Below are 22,586 nucleotides of genomic sequence, written 5' to 3' on the forward strand. Positions count from 1 at the left end.
TCCTCCACGCCTCCCTTTCCCAATGGCAGGCAGTGGCCAGGGGGGTACCGCAGGGATCACTACTGGCACCGCAGCTTTTTACCATATATCTTAACCATCTACAAGATGCTATTAGCCATAACATTAGCAAATTTGCTGATGATACTAAGCTGGCTGGCAGGGTGAAATGTCATCAGGATGTTAGCAGATTACAGGGTGACCTGGACAAGTTAGGTGAGTGGCCAGATGCAATTTAATGTGGATAAATCAATGGTTACCCACTTTGGTGGAAGGCAGATTACTACCTAAATGGAATCAATTTAGGTCAAGGGGCAGGACAGAGAGATCTGGGGGTTCCTGTACACCACTCAATGAAGGTAAGCATGCAGGTACAGCAGGTAGTGAAGAAGGCTAATAGCATGCTGGCCTTCATAACAAGAGGGATGGAGTATAGAAGCAAAGAGGTTCTTTTGCAGCTGTACAGGGCCCTGGTGAGACCACACCTGGAGTACTGTGTGCAGTTCTGCTCTCCAGATTTGATTCTGGCTATTGAGGGAATGCAGCGTAGGTTCACCAGGTCAATTCCTGGACTGGCGGGATTACCTTACACTGAAAGACTGGAGCGACTGGGCTTGTGTGTACCCTCGAGTTTAGAAGACTGAGAGGGGATCTGATTGAGACATTTCAGATCATCAAAGGATTGGACACTCTGGCGGCAGGAAACATGTTTCCGCTGCTGGGTGAGTGCCGAAACAGAGGACACTGCTTAAAAATACGGGGTAGACCATTTAGGACAGAGATGAGGAGAAACTTCTTCACCCAGAGAGTGGTGGCTGTGTGGAATGCTCTGCCCCAGAGGGCAGTGGAGGCCCAGTCTCTGGATTCATTTAAGAAAGAGTTGCATAGAGCTCTCAAGGATAGTGGAATCAAGGGTTACGGAGATAAGGCAGGAACAGGATACTGATTAAGGATGATCAGCCATGATCATATTGAATGGTGGTGCAGGCTCGAAAGGCAGAATGGCCAACTCCTGCACCTATTGTCCTCCTTTCCTGACTGCCACCCGCAGACAGCGTGCAGCCCCAATCCCTTTCTTTCCGTCTTTCTCGCTGATTTCGGCAGCGCTCCGCTCTCCTCCCCTCCCTGTCTGGTGCCTGCAGGCGACTGATGGCCGGCACAGCAGCAGCAGCAGCAGCAGCAGCAGCAGCAAAAATAACCTGCCGCTCCATTGCGTGGCACAACACAAGTGCAGAGGGGTGACTTGAGCAGCCCCTGCTGGCGGAAAAAGCCTACTGCACCTGGTATTCCCAGGCGGTCTCCCATCCAAGTACTAACCAGGCCTGAGTCTGCTTAGCTTCCGAGATCAGACGAGATCGGGCGTTTTCAGACTAGTATGGCCGTAGGCACCGGCCCCTTCCTTTTCTCCCTACTTCAAGGCGTGCTGGCCAGCCACATTTTCTTTGCTGCTCTTTCTCTTTATCCCCTTTGTTTTTTTTTTCTCTTTTCTCTTTGCTCTTCCTCCTCTGTGCGTGCTTCCCTCCCTCCGTCCCTCCAGCTGCCTTTCAGCCAGCCCTTGCCCACCAGGCTCCTGTAGTCTCCCACATCCCCACGCAGGCCAACTGCAAGCCCTCCCCCTGCTTCATCAGGCTGCAGCCTGCATTCTCTCATCCTTCCGCACTCCTCCACGCCTCCCTTTCCCAATGGCAGGCAGTGGCCAGGGGGGTACCGCAGGGATCACTACTGGCACCGCAGCTTTTTACCATATATCTTAACCATCTACAAGATGCTATTAGCCATAACATTAGCAAATTTGCTGATGATACTAAGCTGGCTGGCAGGGTGAAATGTCATCAGGATGTTAGCAGATTACAGGGTGACCTGGACAAGTTAGGTGAGTGGCCAGATGCAATTTAATGTGGATAAATCAATGGTTACCCACTTTGGTGGAAGGCAGATTACTACCTAAATGGAATCAATTTAGGTCAAGGGGCAGGACAGAGAGATCTGGGGGTTCCTGTACACCACTCAATGAAGGTAAGCATGCAGGTACAGCAGGTAGTGAAGAAGGCTAATAGCATGCTGGCCTTCATAACAAGAGGGATGGAGTATAGAAGCAAAGAGGTTCTTTTGCAGCTGTACAGGGCCCTGGTGAGACCACACCTGGAGTACTGTGTGCAGTTCTGCTCTCCAGATTTGATTCTGGCTATTGAGGGAATGCAGCGTAGGTTCACCAGGTCAATTCCTGGACTGGCGGGATTACCTTACACTGAAAGACTGGAGCGACTGGGCTTGTGTGTACCCTCGAGTTTAGAAGACTGAGAGGGGATCTGATTGAGACATTTCAGATCATCAAAGGATTGGACACTCTGGCGGCAGGAAACATGTTTCCGCTGCTGGGTGAGTGCCGAAACAGAGGACACTGCTTAAAAATACGGGGTAGACCATTTAGGACAGAGATGAGGAGAAACTTCTTCACCCAGAGAGTGGTGGCTGTGTGGAATGCTCTGCCCCAGAGGGCAGTGGAGGCCCAGTCTCTGGATTCATTTAAGAAAGAGTTGCATAGAGCTCTCAAGGATAGTGGAATCAAGGGTTACGGAGATAAGGCAGGAACAGGATACTGATTAAGGATGATCAGCCATGATCATATTGAATGGTGGTGCAGGCTCGAAAGGCAGAATGGCCAACTCCTGCACCTATTGTCCTCCTTTCCTGACTGCCACCCGCAGACAGCGTGCAGCCCCAATCCCTTTCTTTCCGTCTTTCTCGCTGATTTCGGCAGCGCTCCGCTCTCCTCCCCTCCCTGTCTGGTGCCTGCAGGCGACTGATGGCCGGCACAGCAGCAGCAGCAGCAGCAGCAGCAGCAAAAATAACCTGCCGCTCCATTGCGTGGCACAACACAAGTGCAGAGGGGTGACTTGAGCAGCCCCTGCTGGCGGAAAAAGCCTACTGCACCTGGTATTCCCAGGCGGTCTCCCATCCAAGTACTAACCAGGCCTGAGTCTGCTTAGCTTCCGAGATCAGACGAGATCGGGCGTTTTCAGACTAGTATGGCCGTAGGCACCGGCCCCTTCCTTTTCTCCCTACTTCAAGGCGTGCTGGCCAGCCACATTTTCTTTGCTGCTCTTTCTCTTTATCCCCTTTGTTTTTTTTTTCTCTTTTCTCTTTGCTCTTCCTCCTCTGTGCGTGCTTCCCTCCCTCCGTCCCTCCAGCTGCCTTTCAGCCAGCCCTTGCCCACCAGGCTCCTGTAGTCTCCCACATCCCCACGCAGGCCAACTGCAAGCCCTCCCCCTGCTTCATCAGGCTGCAGCCTGCATTCTCTCATCCTTCCGCACTCCTCCACGCCTCCCTTTCCCAATGGCAGGCAGTGGCCAGGGGGGTACCGCAGGGATCACTACTGGCACCGCAGCTTTTTACCATATATCTTAACCATCTACAAGATGCTATTAGCCATAACATTAGCAAATTTGCTGATGATACTAAGCTGGCTGGCAGGGTGAAATGTCATCAGGATGTTAGCAGATTACAGGGTGACCTGGACAAGTTAGGTGAGTGGCCAGATGCAATTTAATGTGGATAAATCAATGGTTACCCACTTTGGTGGAAGGCAGATTACTACCTAAATGGAATCAATTTAGGTCAAGGGGCAGGACAGAGAGATCTGGGGGTTCCTGTACACCACTCAATGAAGGTAAGCATGCAGGTACAGCAGGTAGTGAAGAAGGCTAATAGCATGCTGGCCTTCATAACAAGAGGGATGGAGTATAGAAGCAAAGAGGTTCTTTTGCAGCTGTACAGGGCCCTGGTGAGACCACACCTGGAGTACTGTGTGCAGTTCTGCTCTCCAGATTTGATTCTGGCTATTGAGGGAATGCAGCGTAGGTTCACCAGGTCAATTCCTGGACTGGCGGGATTACCTTACACTGAAAGACTGGAGCGACTGGGCTTGTGTGTACCCTCGAGTTTAGAAGACTGAGAGGGGATCTGATTGAGACATTTCAGATCATCAAAGGATTGGACACTCTGGCGGCAGGAAACATGTTTCCGCTGCTGGGTGAGTGCCGAAACAGAGGACACTGCTTAAAAATACGGGGTAGACCATTTAGGACAGAGATGAGGAGAAACTTCTTCACCCAGAGAGTGGTGGCTGTGTGGAATGCTCTGCCCCAGAGGGCAGTGGAGGCCCAGTCTCTGGATTCATTTAAGAAAGAGTTGCATAGAGCTCTCAAGGATAGTGGAATCAAGGGTTACGGAGATAAGGCAGGAACAGGATACTGATTAAGGATGATCAGCCATGATCATATTGAATGGTGGTGCAGGCTCGAAAGGCAGAATGGCCAACTCCTGCACCTATTGTCCTCCTTTCCTGACTGCCACCCGCAGACAGCGTGCAGCCCCAATCCCTTTCTTTCCGTCTTTCTCGCTGATTTCGGCAGCGCTCCGCTCTCCTCCCCTCCCTGTCTGGTGCCTGCAGGCGACTGATGGCCGGCACAGCAGCAGCAGCAGCAGCAGCAAAAATAACCTGCCGCTCCATTGCGTGGCACAACACAAGTGCAGAGGGGTGACTTGAGCAGCCCCTGCTGGCGGAAAAAGCCTACTGCACCTGGTATTCCCAGGCGGTCTCCCATCCAAGTACTAACCAGGCCTGAGTCTGCTTAGCTTCCGAGATCAGACGTTTTCAGACTAGTATGGCCGTAGGCACCGGCCCCTTCCTTTTCTCCCTACTTCAAGGCGTGCTGGCCAGCCACATTTTCTTTGCTGCTCTTTCTCTTTATCCCCTTTGTTTTTTTTTTCTCTTTTCTCTTTGCTCTTCCTCCTCTGTGCGTGCTTCCCTCCCTCCGTCCCTCCAGCTGCCTTTCAGCCAGCCCTTGCCCACCAGGCTCCTGTAGTCTCCCACATCCCCACGCAGGCCAACTGCAAGCCCTCCCCCTGCTTCATCAGGCTGCAGCCTGCATTCTCTCATCCTTCCGCACTCCTCCACGCCTCCCTTTCCCAATGGCAGGCAGTGGCCAGGGGGGTACCGCAGGGATCACTACTGGCACCGCAGCTTTTTACCATATATCTTAACCATCTACAAGATGCTATTAGCCATAACATTAGCAAATTTGCTGATGATACTAAGCTGGCTGGCAGGGTGAAATGTCATCAGGATGTTAGCAGATTACAGGGTGACCTGGACAAGTTAGGTGAGTGGCCAGATGCAATTTAATGTGGATAAATCAATGGTTACCCACTTTGGTGGAAGGCAGATTACTACCTAAATGGAATCAATTTAGGTCAAGGGGCAGGACAGAGAGATCTGGGGGTTCCTGTACACCACTCAATGAAGGTAAGCATGCAGGTACAGCAGGTAGTGAAGAAGGCTAATAGCATGCTGGCCTTCATAACAAGAGGGATGGAGTATAGAAGCAAAGAGGTTCTTTTGCAGCTGTACAGGGCCCTGGTGAGACCACACCTGGAGTACTGTGTGCAGTTCTGCTCTCCAGATTTGATTCTGGCTATTGAGGGAATGCAGCGTAGGTTCACCAGGTCAATTCCTGGACTGGCGGGATTACCTTACACTGAAAGACTGGAGCGACTGGGCTTGTGTGTACCCTCGAGTTTAGAAGACTGAGAGGGGATCTGATTGAGACATTTCAGATCATCAAAGGATTGGACACTCTGGCGGCAGGAAACATGTTTCCGCTGCTGGGTGAGTGCCGAAACAGAGGACACTGCTTAAAAATACGGGGTAGACCATTTAGGACAGAGATGAGGAGAAACTTCTTCACCCAGAGAGTGGTGGCTGTGTGGAATGCTCTGCCCCAGAGGGCAGTGGAGGCCCAGTCTCTGGATTCATTTAAGAAAGAGTTGCATAGAGCTCTCAAGGATAGTGGAATCAAGGGTTACGGAGATAAGGCAGGAACAGGATACTGATTAAGGATGATCAGCCATGATCATATTGAATGGTGGTGCAGGCTCGAAAGGCAGAATGGCCAACTCCTGCACCTATTGTCCTCCTTTCCTGACTGCCACCCGCAGACAGCGTGCAGCCCCAATCCCTTTCTTTCCGTCTTTCTCGCTGATTTCGGCAGCGCTCCGCTCTCCTCCCCTCCCTGTCTGGTGCCTGCAGGCGACTGATGGCCGGCACAGCAGCAGCAGCAGCAGCAGCAAAAATAACCTGCCGCTCCATTGCGTGGCACAACACAAGTGCAGAGGGGTGACTTGAGCAGCCCCTGCTGGCGGAAAAAGCCTACTGCACCTGGTATTCCCAGGCGGTCTCCCATCCAAGTACTAACCAGGCCTGAGTCTGCTTAGCTTCCGAGATCAGACGTTTTTCAGACTAGTATGGCCGTAGGCACCGGCCCCTTCCTTTTCTCCCTACTTCAAGGCGTGCTGGCCAGCCACATTTTCTTTGCTGCTCTTTCTCTTTATCCCCTTTGTTTTTTTTTTCTCTTTTCTCTTTGCTCTTCCTCCTCTGTGCGTGCTTCCCTCCCTCCGTCCCTCCAGCTGCCTTTCAGCCAGCCCTTGCCCACCAGGCTCCTGTAGTCTCCCACATCCCCACGCAGGCCAACTGCAAGCCCTCCCCCTGCTTCATCAGGCTGCAGCCTGCATTCTCTCATCCTTCCGCACTCCTCCACGCCTCCCTTTCCCAATGGCAGGCAGTGGCCAGGGGGGTACCGCAGGGATCACTACTGGCACCGCAGCTTTTTACCATATATCTTAACCATCTACAAGATGCTATTAGCCATAACATTAGCAAATTTGCTGATGATACTAAGCTGGCTGGCAGGGTGAAATGTCATCAGGATGTTAGCAGATTACAGGGTGACCTGGACAAGTTAGGTGAGTGGCCAGATGCAATTTAATGTGGATAAATCAATGGTTACCCACTTTGGTGGAAGGCAGATTACTACCTAAATGGAATCAATTTAGGTCAAGGGGCAGGACAGAGAGATCTGGGGGTTCCTGTACACCACTCAATGAAGGTAAGCATGCAGGTACAGCAGGTAGTGAAGAAGGCTAATAGCATGCTGGCCTTCATAACAAGAGGGATGGAGTATAGAAGCAAAGAGGTTCTTTTGCAGCTGTACAGGGCCCTGGTGAGACCACACCTGGAGTACTGTGTGCAGTTCTGCTCTCCAGATTTGATTCTGGCTATTGAGGGAATGCAGCGTAGGTTCACCAGGTCAATTCCTGGACTGGCGGGATTACCTTACACTGAAAGACTGGAGCGACTGGGCTTGTGTGTACCCTCGAGTTTAGAAGACTGAGAGGGGATCTGATTGAGACATTTCAGATCATCAAAGGATTGGACACTCTGGCGGCAGGAAACATGTTTCCGCTGCTGGGTGAGTGCCGAAACAGAGGACACTGCTTAAAAATACGGGGTAGACCATTTAGGACAGAGATGAGGAGAAACTTCTTCACCCAGAGAGTGGTGGCTGTGTGGAATGCTCTGCCCCAGAGGGCAGTGGAGGCCCAGTCTCTGGATTCATTTAAGAAAGAGTTGCATAGAGCTCTCAAGGATAGTGGAATCAAGGGTTACGGAGATAAGGCAGGAACAGGATACTGATTAAGGATGATCAGCCATGATCATATTGAATGGTGGTGCAGGCTCGAAAGGCAGAATGGCCAACTCCTGCACCTATTGTCCTCCTTTCCTGACTGCCACCCGCAGACAGCGTGCAGCCCCAATCCCTTTCTTTCCGTCTTTCTCGCTGATTTCGGCAGCGCTCCGCTCTCCTCCCCTCCCTGTCTGGTGCCTGCAGGCGACTGATGGCCGGCACAGCAGCAGCAGCAGCAGCAGCAGCAAAATAACCTGCCGCTCCATTGCGTGGCACAACACAAGTGCAGAGGGGTGACTTGAGCAGCCCCTGCTGGCGGAAAAAGCCTACTGCACCTGGTATTCCCAGGCGGTCTCCCATCCAAGTACTAACCAGGCCTGAGTCTGCTTAGCTTCCGAGATCAGACGAGATCGGGCGTTTTCAGACTAGTATGGCCGTAGGCACCGGCCCCTTCCTTTTCTCCCTACTTCAAGGCGTGCTGGCCAGCCACATTTTCTTTGCTGCTCTTTCTCTTTATCCCCTTTGTTTTTTTTTTCTCTTTTCTCTTTGCTCTTCCTCCTCTGTGCGTGCTTCCCTCCCTCCGTCCCTCCAGCTGCCTTTCAGCCAGCCCTTGCCCACCAGGCTCCTGTAGTCTCCCACATCCCCACGCAGGCCAACTGCAAGCCCTCCCCCTGCTTCATCAGGCTGCAGCCTGCATTCTCTCATCCTTCCGCACTCCTCCACGCCTCCCTTTCCCAATGGCAGGCAGTGGCCAGGGGGGTACCGCAGGGATCACTACTGGCACCGCAGCTTTTTACCATATATCTTAACCATCTACAAGATGCTATTAGCCATAACATTAGCAAATTTGCTGATGATACTAAGCTGGCTGGCAGGGTGAAATGTCATCAGGATGTTAGCAGATTACAGGGTGACCTGGACAAGTTAGGTGAGTGGCCAGATGCAATTTAATGTGGATAAATCAATGGTTACCCACTTTGGTGGAAGGCAGATTACTACCTAAATGGAATCAATTTAGGTCAAGGGGCAGGACAGAGAGATCTGGGGGTTCCTGTACACCACTCAATGAAGGTAAGCATGCAGGTACAGCAGGTAGTGAAGAAGGCTAATAGCATGCTGGCCTTCATAACAAGAGGGATGGAGTATAGAAGCAAAGAGGTTCTTTTGCAGCTGTACAGGGCCCTGGTGAGACCACACCTGGAGTACTGTGTGCAGTTCTGCTCTCCAGATTTGATTCTGGCTATTGAGGGAATGCAGCGTAGGTTCACCAGGTCAATTCCTGGACTGGCGGGATTACCTTACACTGAAAGACTGGAGCGACTGGGCTTGTGTGTACCCTCGAGTTTAGAAGACTGAGAGGGGATCTGATTGAGACATTTCAGATCATCAAAGGATTGGACACTCTGGCGGCAGGAAACATGTTTCCGCTGCTGGGTGAGTGCCGAAACAGAGGACACTGCTTAAAAATACGGGGTAGACCATTTAGGACAGAGATGAGGAGAAACTTCTTCACCCAGAGAGTGGTGGCTGTGTGGAATGCTCTGCCCCAGAGGGCAGTGGAGGCCCAGTCTCTGGATTCATTTAAGAAAGAGTTGCATAGAGCTCTCAAGGATAGTGGAATCAAGGGTTACGGAGATAAGGCAGGAACAGGATACTGATTAAGGATGATCAGCCATGATCATATTGAATGGTGGTGCAGGCTCGAAAGGCAGAATGGCCAACTCCTGCACCTATTGTCCTCCTTTCCTGACTGCCACCCGCAGACAGCGTGCAGCCCCAATCCCTTTCTTTCCGTCTTTCTCGCTGATTTCGGCAGCGCTCCGCTCTCCTCCCCTCCCTGTCTGGTGCCTGCAGGCGACTGATGGCCGGCACAGCAGCAGCAGCAGCAGCAGCAGCAAAAATAACCTGCCGCTCCATTGCGTGGCACAACACAAGTGCAGAGGGGTGACTTGAGCAGCCCCTGCTGGCGGAAAAAGCCTACTGCACCTGGTATTCCCAGGCGGTCTCCCATCCAAGTACTAACCAGGCCTGAGTCTGCTTAGCTTCCGAGATCAGACGAGATCGGGCGTTTTCAGACTAGTATGGCCGTAGGCACCGGCCCCTTCCTTTTCTCCCTACTTCAAGGCGTGCTGGCCAGCCACATTTTCTTTGCTGCTCTTTCTCTTTATCCCCTTTGTTTTTTTTTTCTCTTTTCTCTTTGCTCTTCCTCCTCTGTGCGTGCTTCCCTCCCTCCGTCCCTCCAGCTGCCTTTCAGCCAGCCCTTGCCCACCAGGCTCCTGTAGTCTCCCACATCCCCACGCAGGCCAACTGCAAGCCCTCCCCCTGCTTCATCAGGCTGCAGCCTGCATTCTCTCATCCTTCCGCACTCCTCCACGCCTCCCTTTCCCAATGGCAGGCAGTGGCCAGGGGGGTACCGCAGGGATCACTACTGGCACCGCAGCTTTTTACCATATATCTTAACCATCTACAAGATGCTATTAGCCATAACATTAGCAAATTTGCTGATGATACTAAGCTGGCTGGCAGGGTGAAATGTCATCAGGATGTTAGCAGATTACAGGGTGACCTGGACAAGTTAGGTGAGTGGCCAGATGCAATTTAATGTGGATAAATCAATGGTTACCCACTTTGGTGGAAGGCAGATTACTACCTAAATGGAATCAATTTAGGTCAAGGGGCAGGACAGAGAGATCTGGGGGTTCCTGTACACCACTCAATGAAGGTAAGCATGCAGGTACAGCAGGTAGTGAAGAAGGCTAATAGCATGCTGGCCTTCATAACAAGAGGGATGGAGTATAGAAGCAAAGAGGTTCTTTTGCAGCTGTACAGGGCCCTGGTGAGACCACACCTGGAGTACTGTGTGCAGTTCTGCTCTCCAGATTTGATTCTGGCTATTGAGGGAATGCAGCGTAGGTTCACCAGGTCAATTCCTGGACTGGCGGGATTACCTTACACTGAAAGACTGGAGCGACTGGGCTTGTGTGTACCCTCGAGTTTAGAAGACTGAGAGGGGATCTGATTGAGACATTTCAGATCATCAAAGGATTGGACACTCTGGCGGCAGGAAACATGTTTCCGCTGCTGGGTGAGTGCCGAAACAGAGGACACTGCTTAAAAATACGGGGTAGACCATTTAGGACAGAGATGAGGAGAAACTTCTTCACCCAGAGAGTGGTGGCTGTGTGGAATGCTCTGCCCCAGAGGGCAGTGGAGGCCCAGTCTCTGGATTCATTTAAGAAAGAGTTGCATAGAGCTCTCAAGGATAGTGGAATCAAGGGTTACGGAGATAAGGCAGGAACAGGATACTGATTAAGGATGATCAGCCATGATCATATTGAATGGTGGTGCAGGCTCGAAAGGCAGAATGGCCAACTCCTGCACCTATTGTCCTCCTTTCCTGACTGCCACCCGCAGACAGCGTGCAGCCCCAATCCCTTTCTTTCCGTCTTTCTCGCTGATTTCGGCAGCGCTCCGCTCTCCTCCCCTCCCTGTCTGGTGCCTGCAGGCGACTGATGGCCGGCACAGCAGCAGCAGCAGCAGCAGCAGCAGCAAAAATAACCTGCCGCTCCATTGCGTGGCACAACACAAGTGCAGAGGGGTGACTTGAGCAGCCCCTGCTGGCGGAAAAAGCCTACTGCACCTGGTATTCCCAGGCGGTCTCCCATCCAAGTACTAACCAGGCCTGAGTCTGCTTAGCTTCCGAGATCAGACGAGATCGGGCGTTTTCAGACTAGTATGGCCGTAGGCACCGGCCCCTTCCTTTTCTCCCTACTTCAAGGCGTGCTGGCCAGCCACATTTTCTTTGCTGCTCTTTCTCTTTATCCCCTTTGTTTTTTTTTTCTCTTTTCTCTTTGCTCTTCCTCCTCTGTGCGTGCTTCCCTCCCTCCGTCCCTCCAGCTGCCTTTCAGCCAGCCCTTGCCCACCAGGCTCCTGTAGTCTCCCACATCCCCACGCAGGCCAACTGCAAGCCCTCCCCCTGCTTCATCAGGCTGCAGCCTGCATTCTCTCATCCTTCCGCACTCCTCCACGCCTCCCTTTCCCAATGGCAGGCAGTGGCCAGGGGGGTACCGCAGGGATCACTACTGGCACCGCAGCTTTTTACCATATATCTTAACCATCTACAAGATGCTATTAGCCATAACATTAGCAAATTTGCTGATGATACTAAGCTGGCTGGCAGGGTGAAATGTCATCAGGATGTTAGCAGATTACAGGGTGACCTGGACAAGTTAGGTGAGTGGCCAGATGCAATTTAATGTGGATAAATCAATGGTTACCCACTTTGGTGGAAGGCAGATTACTACCTAAATGGAATCAATTTAGGTCAAGGGGCAGGACAGAGAGATCTGGGGGTTCCTGTACACCACTCAATGAAGGTAAGCATGCAGGTACAGCAGGTAGTGAAGAAGGCTAATAGCATGCTGGCCTTCATAACAAGAGGGATGGAGTATAGAAGCAAAGAGGTTCTTTTGCAGCTGTACAGGGCCCTGGTGAGACCACACCTGGAGTACTGTGTGCAGTTCTGCTCTCCAGATTTGATTCTGGCTATTGAGGGAATGCAGCGTAGGTTCACCAGGTCAATTCCTGGACTGGCGGGATTACCTTACACTGAAAGACTGGAGCGACTGGGCTTGTGTGTACCCTCGAGTTTAGAAGACTGAGAGGGGATCTGATTGAGACATTTCAGATCATCAAAGGATTGGACACTCTGGCGGCAGGAAACATGTTTCCGCTGCTGGGTGAGTGCCGAAACAGAGGACACTGCTTAAAAATACGGGGTAGACCATTTAGGACAGAGATGAGGAGAAACTTCTTCACCCAGAGAGTGGTGGCTGTGTGGAATGCTCTGCCCCAGAGGGCAGTGGAGGCCCAGTCTCTGGATTCATTTAAGAAAGAGTTGCATAGAGCTCTCAAGGATAGTGGAATCAAGGGTTACGGAGATAAGGCAGGAACAGGATACTGATTAAGGATGATCAGCCATGATCATATTGAATGGTGGTGCAGGCTCGAAAGGCAGAATGGCCAACTCCTGCACCTATTGTCCTCCTTTCCTGACTGCCACCCGCAGACAGCGTGCAGCCCCAATCCCTTTCTTTCCGTCTTTCTCGCTGATTTCGGCAGCGCTCCGCTCTCCTCCCCTCCCTGTCTGGTGCCTGCAGGCGACTGATGGCCGGCACAGCAGCAGCAGCAGCAGCAGCAGCAGCAAAAATAACCTGCCGCTCCATTGCGTGGCACAACACAAGTGCAGAGGGGTGACTTGAGCAGCCCCTGCTGGCGGAAAAAGCCTACTGCACCTGGTATTCCCAGGCGGTCTCCCATCCAAGTACTAACCAGGCCTGAGTCTGCTTAGCTTCCGAGATCAGACGAGATCGGGCGTTTTCAGACTAGTATGGCCGTAGGCACCGGCCCCTTCCTTTTCTCCCTACTTCAAGGCGTGCTGGCCAGCCACATTTTCTTTGCTGCTCTTTCTCTTTATCCCCTTTGTTTTTTTTTTCTCTTTTCTCTTTGCTCTTCCTCCTCTGTGCGTGCTTCCCTCCCTCCGTCCCTCCAGCTGCCTTTCAGCCAGCCCTTGCCCACCAGGCTCCTGTAGTCTCCCACATCCCCACGCAGGCCAACTGCAAGCCCTCCCCCTGCTTCATCAGGCTGCAGCCTGCATTCTCTCATCCTTCCGCACTCCTCCACGCCTCCCTTTCCCAATGGCAGGCAGTGGCCAGGGGGGTACCGCAGGGATCACTACTGGCACCGCAGCTTTTTACCATATATCTTAACCATCTACAAGATGCTATTAGCCATAACATTAGCAAATTTGCTGATGATACTAAGCTGGCTGGCAGGGTGAAATGTCATCAGGATGTTAGCAGATTACAGGGTGACCTGGACAAGTTAGGTGAGTGGCCAGATGCAATTTAATGTGGATAAATCAATGGTTACCCACTTTGGTGGAAGGCAGATTACTACCTAAATGGAATCAATTTAGGTCAAGGGGCAGGACAGAGAGATCTGGGGGTTCCTGTACACCACTCAATGAAGGTAAGCATGCAGGTACAGCAGGTAGTGAAGAAGGCTAATAGCATGCTGGCCTTCATAACAAGAGGGATGGAGTATAGAAGCAAAGAGGTTCTTTTGCAGCTGTACAGGGCCCTGGTGAGACCACACCTGGAGTACTGTGTGCAGTTCTGCTCTCCAGATTTGATTCTGGCTATTGAGGGAATGCAGCGTAGGTTCACCAGGTCAATTCCTGGACTGGCGGGATTACCTTACACTGAAAGACTGGAGCGACTGGGCTTGTGTGTACCCTCGAGTTTAGAAGACTGAGAGGGGATCTGATTGAGACATTTCAGATCATCAAAGGATTGGACACTCTGGCGGCAGGAAACATGTTTCCGCTGCTGGGTGAGTGCCGAAACAGAGGACACTGCTTAAAAATACGGGGTAGACCATTTAGGACAGAGATGAGGAGAAACTTCTTCACCCAGAGAGTGGTGGCTGTGTGGAATGCTCTGCCCCAGAGGGCAGTGGAGGCCCAGTCTCTGGATTCATTTAAGAAAGAGTTGCATAGAGCTCTCAAGGATAGTGGAATCAAGGGTTACGGAGATAAGGCAGGAACAGGATACTGATTAAGGATGATCAGCCATGATCATATTGAATGGTGGTGCAGGCTCGAAAGGCAGAATGGCCAACTCCTGCACCTATTGTCCTCCTTTCCTGACTGCCACCCGCAGACAGCGTGCAGCCCCAATCCCTTTCTTTCCGTCTTTCTCGCTGATTTCGGCAGCGCTCCGCTCTCCTCCCCTCCCTGTCTGGTGCCTGCAGGCGACTGATGGCCGGCACAGCAGCAGCAGCAGCAGCAGCAGCAGCAAAAATAACCTGCCGCTCCATTGCGTGGCACAACACAAGTGCAGAGGGGTGACTTGAGCAGCCCCTGCTGGCGGAAAAAGCCTACTGCACCTGGTATTCCCAGGCGGTCTCCCATCCAAGTACTAACCAGGCCTGAGTCTGCTTAGCTTCCGAGATCAGACGAGATCGGGCGTTTTCAGACTAGTATGGCCGTAGGCACCGGCCCCTTCCTTTTCTCCCTACTTCAAGGCGTGCTGGCCAGCCACATTTTCTTTGCTGCTCTTTCTCTTTATCCCCTTTGTTTTTTTTTTCTCTTTTCTCTTTGCTCTTCCTCCTCTGTGCGTGCTTCCCTCCCTCCGTCCCTCCAGCTGCCTTTCAGCCAGCCCTTGCCCACCAGGCTCCTGTAGTCTCCCACATCCCCACGCAGGCCAACTGCAAGCCCTCCCCCTGCTTCATCAGGCTGCAGCCTGCATTCTCTCATCCTTCCGCACTCCTCCACGCCTCCCTTTCCCAATGGCAGGCAGTGGCCAGGGGGGTACCGCAGGGATCACTACTGGCACCGCAGCTTTTTACCATATATCTTAACCATCTACAAGATGCTATTAGCCATAACATTAGCAAATTTGCTGATGATACTAAGCTGGCTGGCAGGGTGAAATGTCATCAGGATGTTAGCAGATTACAGGGTGACCTGGACAAGTTAGGTGAGTGGCCAGATGCAATTTAATGTGGATAAATCAATGGTTACCCACTTTGGTGGAAGGCAGATTACTACCTAAATGGAATCAATTTAGGTCAAGGGGCAGGACAGAGAGATCTGGGGGTTCCTGTACACCACTCAATGAAGGTAAGCATGCAGGTACAGCAGGTAGTGAAGAAGGCTAATAGCATGCTGGCCTTCATAACAAGAGGGATGGAGTATAGAAGCAAAGAGGTTCTTTTGCAGCTGTACAGGGCCCTGGTGAGACCACACCTGGAGTACTGTGTGCAGTTCTGCTCTCCAGATTTGATTCTGGCTATTGAGGGAATGCAGCGTAGGTTCACCAGGTCAATTCCTGGACTGGCGGGATTACCTTACACTGAAAGACTGGAGCGACTGGGCTTGTGTGTACCCTCGAGTTTAGAAGACTGAGAGGGGATCTGATTGAGACATTTCAGATCATCAAAGGATTGGACACTCTGGCGGCAGGAAACATGTTTCCGCTGCTGGGTGAGTGCCGAAACAGAGGACACTGCTTAAAAATACGGGGTAGACCATTTAGGACAGAGATGAGGAGAAACTTCTTCACCCAGAGAGTGGTGGCTGTGTGGAATGCTCTGCCCCAGAGGGCAGTGGAGGCCCAGTCTCTGGATTCATTTAAGAAAGAGTTGCATAGAGCTCTCAAGGATAGTGGAATCAAGGGTTACGGAGATAAGGCAGGAACAGGATACTGATTAAGGATGATCAGCCATGATCATATTGAATGGTGGTGCAGGCTCGAAAGGCAGAATGGCCAACTCCTGCACCTATTGTCCTCCTTTCCTGACTGCCACCCGCAGACAGCGTGCAGCCCCAATCCCTTTCTTTCCGTCTTTCTCGCTGATTTCGGCAGCGCTCCGCTCTCCTCCCCTCCCTGTCTGGTGCCTGCAGGCGACTGATGGCCGGCACAGCAGCAGCAGCAGCAGCAGCAGCAGCAAAAATAACCTGCCGCTCCATTGCGTGGCACAACACAAGTGCAGAGGGGTGACTTGAGCAGCCCCTGCTGGCGGAAAAAGCCTACTGCACCTGGTATTCCCAGGCGGTCTCCCATCCAAGTACTAACCAGGCCTGAGTCTGCTTAGCTTCCGAGATCAGACGAGATCGGGCGTTTTCAGACTAGTATGGCCGTAGGCACCGGCCCCTTCCTTTTCTCCCTACTTCAAGGCGTGCTGGCCAGCCACATTTTCTTTGCTGCTCTTTCTCTTTATCCCCTTTGTTTTTTTTTTCTCTTTTCTCTTTGCTCTTCCTCCTCTGTGCGTGCTTCCCTCCCTCCGTCCCTCCAGCTGCCTTTCAGCCAGCCCTTGCCCACCAGGCTCCTGTAGTCTCCCACATCCCCACGCAGGCCAACTGCAAGCCCTCCCCCTGCTTCATCAGGCTGCAGCCTGCATTCTCTCATCCTTCCGCACTCCTCCACGCCTCCCTTTCCCAATGGCAGGCAGTGGCCAGGGGGGTACCGCAGGGATCACTACTGGCACCGCAGCTTTTTACCATATATCTTAACCATCTACAAGATGCTATTAGCCATAACATTAGCAAATTTGCTGATGATACTAAGCTGGCTGGCAGGGTGAAATGTCATCAGGATGTTAGCAGATTACAGGGTGACCTGGACAAGTTAGGTGAGTGGCCAGATGCAATTTAATGTGGATAAATCAATGGTTACCCACTTTGGTGGAAGGCAGATTACTACCTAAATGGAATCAATTTAGGTCAAGGGGCAGGACAGAGAGATCTGGGGGTTCCTGTACACCACTCAATGAAGGTAAGCATGCAGGTACAGCAGGTAGTGAAGAAGGCTAATAGCATGCTGGCCTTCATAACAAGAGGGATGGAGTATAGAAGCAAAGAGGTTCTTTTGCAGCTGTACAGGGCCCTGGTGAGACCACACCTGGAGTACTGTGTGCAGTTCTGCTCTCCAGATTTGATTCTGGCTATTGAGGGAATGCAGCGTAGGTTCACCAGGTCAATTCCTGGACTGGCGGGATTACCTTACACTGAAAGACTGGAGCGACTGGGCTTGTGTGTACCCTCGAGTTTAGAAGACTGAGAGGGGATCTGATTGAGACATTTCAGATCATCAAAGGATTGGACACTCTGGCGGCAGGAAACATGTTTCCGCTGCTGGGTGAGTGCCGAAACAGAGGACACTGCTTAAAAATACGGGGTAGACCATTTAGGACAGAGATGAGGAGAAACTTCTTCACCCAGAGAGTGGTGGCTGTGTGGAATGCTCTGCCCCAGAGGGCAGTGGAGGCCCAGTCTCTGGATTCATTTAAGAAAGAGTTGCATAGAGCTCTCAAGGATAGTGGAATCAAGGGTTACGGAGATAAGGCAGGAACAGGATACTGATTAAGGATGATCAGCCATGATCATATTGAATGGTGGTGCAGGCTCGAAAGGCAGAATGGCCAACTCCTGCACCTATTGTCCTCCTTTCCTGACTGCCACCCGCAGACAGCGTGCAGCCCCAATCCCTTTCTTTCCGTCTTTCTCGCTGATTTCGGCAGCGCTCCGCTCTCCTCCCCTCCCTGTCTGGTGCCTGCAGGCGACTGATGGCCGGCACAGCAGCAGCAGCAGCAGCAGCAGCAGCAAAAATAACCTGCCGCTCCATTGCGTGGCACAACACAAGTGCAGAGGGGTGACTTGAGCAGCCCCTGCTGGCGGAAAAAGCCTACTGCACCTGGTATTCCCAGGCGGTCTCCCATCCAAGTACTAACCAGGCCTGAGTCTGCTTAGCTTCCGAGATCAGACGAGATCGGGCGTTTTCAGACTAGTATGGCCGTAGGCACCGGCCCCTTCCTTTTCTCCCTACTTCAAGGCGTGCTGGCCAGCCACATTTTCTTTGCTGCTCTTTCTCTTTATCCCCTTTGTTTTTTTTTTCTCTTTTCTCTTTGCTCTTCCTCCTCTGTGCGTGCTTCCCTCCCTCCGTCCCTCCAGCTGCCTTTCAGCCAGCCCTTGCCCACCAGGCTCCTGTAGTCTCCCACATCCCCACGCAGGCCAACTGCAAGCCCTCCCCCTGCTTCATCAGGCTGCAGCCTGCATTCTCTCATCCTTCCGCACTCCTCCACGCCTCCCTTTCCCAATGGCAGGCAGTGGCCAGGGGGGTACCGCAGGGATCACTACTGGCACCGCAGCTTTTTACCATATATCTTAACCATCTACAAGATGCTATTAGCCATAACATTAGCAAATTTGCTGATGATACTAAGCTGGCTGGCAGGGTGAAATGTCATCAGGATGTTAGCAGATTACAGGGTGACCTGGACAAGTTAGGTGAGTGGCCAGATGCAATTTAATGTGGATAAATCAATGGTTACCCACTTTGGTGGAAGGCAGATTACTACCTAAATGGAATCAATTTAGGTCAAGGGGCAGGACAGAGAGATCTGGGGGTTCCTGTACACCACTCAATGAAGGTAAGCATGCAGGTACAGCAGGTAGTGAAGAAGGCTAATAGCATGCTGGCCTTCATAACAAGAGGGATGGAGTATAGAAGCAAAGAGGTTCTTTTGCAGCTGTACAGGGCCCTGGTGAGACCACACCTGGAGTACTGTGTGCAGTTCTGCTCTCCAGATTTGATTCTGGCTATTGAGGGAATGCAGCGTAGGTTCACCAGGTCAATTCCTGGACTGGCGGGATTACCTTACACTGAAAGACTGGAGCGACTGGGCTTGTGTGTACCCTCGAGTTTAGAAGACTGAGAGGGGATCTGATTGAGACATTTCAGATCATCAAAGGATTGGACACTCTGGCGGCAGGAAACATGTTTCCGCTGCTGGGTGAGTGCCGAAACAGAGGACACTGCTTAAAAATACGGGGTAGACCATTTAGGACAGAGATGAGGAGAAACTTCTTCACCCAGAGAGTGGTGGCTGTGTGGAATGCTCTGCCCCAGAGGGCAGTGGAGGCCCAGTCTCTGGATTCATTTAAGAAAGAGTTGCATAGAGCTCTCAAGGATAGTGGAATCAAGGGTTACGGAGATAAGGCAGGAACAGGATACTGATTAAGGATGATCAGCCATGATCATATTGAATGGTGGTGCAGGCTCGAAAGGCAGAATGGCCAACTCCTGCACCTATTGTCCTCCTTTCCTGACTGCCACCCGCAGACAGCGTGCAGCCCCAATCCCTTTCTTTCCGTCTTTCTCGCTGATTTCGGCAGCGCTCCGCTCTCCTCCCCTCCCTGTCTGGTGCCTGCAGGCGACTGATGGCCGGCACAGCAGCAGCAGCAGCAGCAGCAAATAACCTGCCGCTCCATTGCGTGGCACAACACAAGTGCAGAGGGGTGACTTGAGCAGCCCCTGCTGGCGGAAAAAGCCTACTGCACCTGGTATTCCCAGGCGGTCTCCCATCCAAGTACTAACCAGGCCTGAGTCTGCTTAGCTTCCGAGATCAGACGAGATCGGGCGTTTTCAGACTAGTATGGCCGTAGGCACCGGCCCCTTCCTTTTCTCCCTACTTCAAGGCGTGCTGGCCAGCCACATTTTCTTTGCTGCTCTTTCTCTTTATCCCCTTTGTTTTTTTTTTCTCTTTTCTCTTTGCTCTTCCTCCTCTGTGCGTGCTTCCCTCCCTCCGTCCCTCCAGCTGCCTTTCAGCCAGCCCTTGCCCACCAGGCTCCTGTAGTCTCCCACATCCCCACGCAGGCCAACTGCAAGCCCTCCCCCTGCTTCATCAGGCTGCAGCCTGCATTCTCTCATCCTTCCGCACTCCTCCACGCCTCCCTTTCCCAATGGCAGGCAGTGGCCAGGGGGGTACCGCAGGGATCACTACTGGCACCGCAGCTTTTTACCATATATCTTAACCATCTACAAGATGCTATTAGCCATAACATTAGCAAATTTGCTGATGATACTAAGCTGGCTGGCAGGGTGAAATGTCATCAGGATGTTAGCAGATTACAGGGTGACCTGGACAAGTTAGGTGAGTGGCCAGATGCAATTTAATGTGGATAAATCAATGGTTACCCACTTTGGTGGAAGGCAGATTACTACCTAAATGGAATCAATTTAGGTCAAGGGGCAGGACAGAGAGATCTGGGGGTTCCTGTACACCACTCAATGAAGGTAAGCATGCAGGTACAGCAGGTAGTGAAGAAGGCTAATAGCATGCTGGCCTTCATAACAAGAGGGATGGAGTATAGAAGCAAAGAGGTTCTTTTGCAGCTGTACAGGGCCCTGGTGAGACCACACCTGGAGTACTGTGTGCAGTTCTGCTCTCCAGATTTGATTCTGGCTATTGAGGGAATGCAGCGTAGGTTCACCAGGTCAATTCCTGGACTGGCGGGATTACCTTACACTGAAAGACTGGAGCGACTGGGCTTGTGTGTACCCTCGAGTTTAGAAGACTGAGAGGGGATCTGATTGAGACATTTCAGATCATCAAAGGATTGGACACTCTGGCGGCAGGAAACATGTTTCCGCTGCTGGGTGAGTGCCGAAACAGAGGACACTGCTTAAAAATACGGGGTAGACCATTTAGGACAGAGATGAGGAGAAACTTCTTCACCCAGAGAGTGGTGGCTGTGTGGAATGCTCTGCCCCAGAGGGCAGTGGAGGCCCAGTCTCTGGATTCATTTAAGAAAGAGTTGCATAGAGCTCTCAAGGATAGTGGAATCAAGGGTTACGGAGATAAGGCAGGAACAGGATACTGATTAAGGATGATCAGCCATGATCATATTGAATGGTGGTGCAGGCTCGAAAGGCAGAATGGCCAACTCCTGCACCTATTGTCCTCCTTTCCTGACTGCCACCCGCAGACAGCGTGCAGCCCCAATCCCTTTCTTTCCGTCTTTCTCGCTGATTTCGGCAGCGCTCCGCTCTCCTCCCCTCCCTGTCTGGTGCCTGCAGGCGACTGATGGCCGGCACAGCAGCAGCAGCAGCAGCAGCAGCAGCAGCAAAAATAACCTGCCGCTCCATTGCGTGGCACAACACAAGTGCAGAGGGGTGACTTGAGCAGCCCCTGCTGGCGGAAAAAGCCTACTGCACCTGGTATTCCCAGGCGGTCTCCCATCCAAGTACTAACCAGGCCTGAGTCTGCTTAGCTTCCGAGATCAGACGAGATCGGGCGTTTTCAGACTAGTATGGCCGTAGGCACCGGCCCCTTCCTTTTCTCCCTACTTCAAGGCGTGCTGGCCAGCCACATTTTCTTTGCTGCTCTTTCTCTTTATCCCCTTTGTTTTTTTTTTCTCTTTTCTCTTTGCTCTTCCTCCTCTGTGCGTGCTTCCCTCCCTCCGTCCCTCCAGCTGCCTTTCAGCCAGCCCTTGCCCACCAGGCTCCTGTAGTCTCCCACATCCCCACGCAGGCCAACTGCAAGCCCTCCCCCTGCTTCATCAGGCTGCAGCCTGCATTCTCTCATCCTTCCGCACTCCTCCACGCCTCCCTTTCCCAATGGCAGGCAGTGGCCAGGGGGGTACCGCAGGGATCACTACTGGCACCGCAGCTTTTTACCATATATCTTAACCATCTACAAGATGCTATTAGCCATAACATTAGCAAATTTGCTGATGATACTAAGCTGGCTGGCAGGGTGAAATGTCATCAGGATGTTAGCAGATTACAGGGTGACCTGGACAAGTTAGGTGAGTGGCCAGATGCAATTTAATGTGGATAAATCAATGGTTACCCACTTTGGTGGAAGGCAGATTACTACCTAAATGGAATCAATTTAGGTCAAGGGGCAGGACAGAGAGATCTGGGGGTTCCTGTACACCACTCAATGAAGGTAAGCATGCAGGTACAGCAGGTAGTGAAGAAGGCTAATAGCATGCTGGCCTTCATAACAAGAGGGATGGAGTATAGAAGCAAAGAGGTTCTTTTGCAGCTGTACAGGGCCCTGGTGAGACCACACCTGGAGTACTGTGTGCAGTTCTGCTCTCCAGATTTGATTCTGGCTATTGAGGGAATGCAGCGTAGGTTCACCAGGTCAATTCCTGGACTGGCGGGATTACCTTACACTGAAAGACTGGAGCGACTGGGCTTGTGTGTACCCTCGAGTTTAGAAGACTGAGAGGGGATCTGATTGAGACATTTCAGATCATCAAAGGATTGGACACTCTGGCGGCAGGAAACATGTTTCCGCTGCTGGGTGAGTGCCGAAACAGAGGACACTGCTTAAAAATACGGGGTAGACCATTTAGGACAGAGATGAGGAGAAACTTCTTCACCCAGAGAGTGGTGGCTGTGTGGAATGCTCTGCCCCAGAGGGCAGTGGAGGCCCAGTCTCTGGATTCATTTAAGAAAGAGTTGCATAGAGCTCTCAAGGATAGTGGAATCAAGGGTTACGGAGATAAGGCAGGAACAGGATACTGATTAAGGATGATCAGCCATGATCATATTGAATGGTGGTGCAGGCTCGAAAGGCAGAATGGCCAACTCCTGCACCTATTGTCCTCCTTTCCTGACTGCCACCCGCAGACAGCGTGCAGCCCCAATCCCTTTCTTTCCGTCTTTCTCGCTGATTTCGGCAGCGCTCCGCTCTCCTCCCCTCCCT

At 52.0% G+C, this 22,586-nt stretch overlaps 11 non-coding genes and 2 pseudogenes across 11 annotated transcripts; all 13 read right to left on the reverse strand.

Annotated features, from left to right (window-relative positions):
* Window positions 1-1,265: 1,265 nt before the first annotated feature.
* LOC132811462 (5S ribosomal RNA) lies at window positions 1,266-1,384 on the reverse strand. The gene has a single exon (XR_009643274.1). It is a non-coding gene; the product is annotated as a 5S ribosomal RNA (ribosomal RNA).
* A 1,535-nt stretch (window positions 1,385-2,919) lies between these two features.
* On the reverse strand, window positions 2,920-3,038 carry LOC132811463 (5S ribosomal RNA). The gene has a single exon (XR_009643275.1). It is a non-coding gene; the product is annotated as a 5S ribosomal RNA (ribosomal RNA).
* Window positions 3,039-4,567: 1,529 nt separating this feature from the next.
* On the reverse strand, window positions 4,568-4,676 carry LOC132811491 (5S ribosomal RNA; annotated as a pseudogene).
* A 1,529-nt stretch (window positions 4,677-6,205) lies between these two features.
* LOC132811498 (5S ribosomal RNA) lies at window positions 6,206-6,315 on the reverse strand (annotated as a pseudogene).
* A 1,531-nt stretch (window positions 6,316-7,846) lies between these two features.
* On the reverse strand, window positions 7,847-7,965 carry LOC132811464 (5S ribosomal RNA). The gene has a single exon (XR_009643276.1). It is a non-coding gene; the product is annotated as a 5S ribosomal RNA (ribosomal RNA).
* A 1,532-nt stretch (window positions 7,966-9,497) lies between these two features.
* Window positions 9,498-9,616, reverse strand: LOC132811465 (5S ribosomal RNA). Its single transcript, XR_009643277.1, has one exon. It is a non-coding gene; the product is annotated as a 5S ribosomal RNA (ribosomal RNA).
* Window positions 9,617-11,151: 1,535 nt separating this feature from the next.
* Window positions 11,152-11,270, reverse strand: LOC132811466 (5S ribosomal RNA). Its single transcript, XR_009643278.1, has one exon. It is a non-coding gene; the product is annotated as a 5S ribosomal RNA (ribosomal RNA).
* Window positions 11,271-12,805: 1,535 nt separating this feature from the next.
* On the reverse strand, window positions 12,806-12,924 carry LOC132811467 (5S ribosomal RNA). Its single transcript, XR_009643279.1, has one exon. It is a non-coding gene; the product is annotated as a 5S ribosomal RNA (ribosomal RNA).
* A 1,535-nt stretch (window positions 12,925-14,459) lies between these two features.
* Window positions 14,460-14,578, reverse strand: LOC132811468 (5S ribosomal RNA). Its single transcript, XR_009643280.1, has one exon. It is a non-coding gene; the product is annotated as a 5S ribosomal RNA (ribosomal RNA).
* A 1,535-nt stretch (window positions 14,579-16,113) lies between these two features.
* LOC132811469 (5S ribosomal RNA) lies at window positions 16,114-16,232 on the reverse strand. Its single transcript, XR_009643281.1, has one exon. It is a non-coding gene; the product is annotated as a 5S ribosomal RNA (ribosomal RNA).
* Window positions 16,233-17,767: 1,535 nt separating this feature from the next.
* Window positions 17,768-17,886, reverse strand: LOC132811470 (5S ribosomal RNA). Its single transcript, XR_009643282.1, has one exon. It is a non-coding gene; the product is annotated as a 5S ribosomal RNA (ribosomal RNA).
* A 1,527-nt stretch (window positions 17,887-19,413) lies between these two features.
* On the reverse strand, window positions 19,414-19,532 carry LOC132811471 (5S ribosomal RNA). Its single transcript, XR_009643283.1, has one exon. It is a non-coding gene; the product is annotated as a 5S ribosomal RNA (ribosomal RNA).
* A 1,538-nt stretch (window positions 19,533-21,070) lies between these two features.
* LOC132811473 (5S ribosomal RNA) lies at window positions 21,071-21,189 on the reverse strand. Its single transcript, XR_009643285.1, has one exon. It is a non-coding gene; the product is annotated as a 5S ribosomal RNA (ribosomal RNA).
* Window positions 21,190-22,586: the final 1,397 nt, after the last annotated feature.

Source organism: Hemiscyllium ocellatum, unplaced genomic scaffold (genome assembly GCF_020745735.1).
Source record: "Hemiscyllium ocellatum isolate sHemOce1 unplaced genomic scaffold, sHemOce1.pat.X.cur. scaffold_2220_pat_ctg1, whole genome shotgun sequence".
In the NCBI taxonomy this organism is placed as follows: Eukaryota; Metazoa; Chordata; class Chondrichthyes; order Orectolobiformes; family Hemiscylliidae; genus Hemiscyllium; species Hemiscyllium ocellatum.